The following is a 1021-nucleotide window of genomic DNA, read 5'->3' as shown; positions in this document are numbered from 1 at the left end:
TTCAAGCTTCTTAACTCCGCCGCCTTCAAACACCATTCGCTGTGACAACAAAGCCCTCGCGTCTCTCTTCTTTCCTTCGACGTCGGAGATGACGACGGAATCACCATGGCTCTTCCCACTCACTGTCGTCGAGCTCGTCTTCGGCTCACCACTGCCAAGCTCATCCCATACACCACCGTCATGTTCGTCTCCGGCTTATCTATCATCTCCGCGCACCTTTGTCTCAACTTCAAGATTTTCTATTCACTGACCATACTCCACCAACTATAGACAGCAAGCTCTCCAACTAATAAAAAAACGATTTAATCAGTTCTAAGCCCTAGAAATTGATTTCAGATCTATATTGATTTCTACCTGTTTCTGGATCGATGAACAATAGAGAAGCAATGTATTGAAGTTTCTGTGTGGATTGAAGACCTTCGCGACACTTCTTGAGCAAGCTCTCCTACACTTGGATTTCCAGATCTCGACCATGTTGTCTTCTCATCCTTCCTTCTTCGGAATCCACCGCCATTTGAACAAGAGGAATAAGAAGAGACCGCGGTGGTAGTGGTTTAGAGAATAAGAAAGAAAGATGTGCAGAGATACATAAAAGAAGAAGAGATATGTTGATGGCGAAGGGAAGAAGAACAAAATAGAAAGGAAAGGAAAAAAATCTGAGGCAGAAATAAATTAGAAAAATTAATTAATTAACTGTGGCCGTTGGATCAACATTTATCAAAGGCTGAAAGTAGCGATCTTTGTCACCCCACATTGACCAATCAGAAAACAGTTAGTGGATCACTAACTTTAGATCCAAAAGAAGATCGTGCGGTTCGTATATAACCATTAGTCCAAGTCCAAAAATTTTAAACTGTAATATGAAATTAGTTTAAAGGTTTAAAGTAAAAGAATATAAGTAAATGAAATTAGTTTAAAGGTTTAAATGTTTGAGTATAGGGTTTGAAAAGTTTGTCTTTGTTGACAAAAAAAAAAAAAGTTTGTCTTTGGATTTTAGACTTAAAGTATGAGTTTGGAATAA

At 38.6% G+C, this 1021-nt stretch overlaps 1 long non-coding RNA gene across 1 annotated transcript; it reads right to left on the bottom strand.

The window, feature by feature from the left end:
• Positions 1–67: 67 nt before the first annotated feature.
• Positions 68–636, bottom strand: LOC103848521. The gene is made up of 2 exons (XR_629126.3): positions 355–636; positions 68–286 (listed from the first exon to the last, which is right to left on the bottom strand). It is a non-coding gene; the product is annotated as an uncharacterized LOC103848521 (long non-coding RNA).
• Positions 637–1021: the final 385 nt, after the last annotated feature.

This window comes from Brassica rapa, unplaced genomic scaffold, assembly GCF_000309985.2.
Source record: "Brassica rapa cultivar Chiifu-401-42 unplaced genomic scaffold, CAAS_Brap_v3.01 Scaffold0424, whole genome shotgun sequence".
In the NCBI taxonomy this organism is placed as follows: Eukaryota; Viridiplantae; Streptophyta; class Magnoliopsida; order Brassicales; family Brassicaceae; genus Brassica; species Brassica rapa.
Note: the sequence above shows the minus strand (reverse complement) of the source record. Positions and strands in the feature narration are given on the sequence as shown.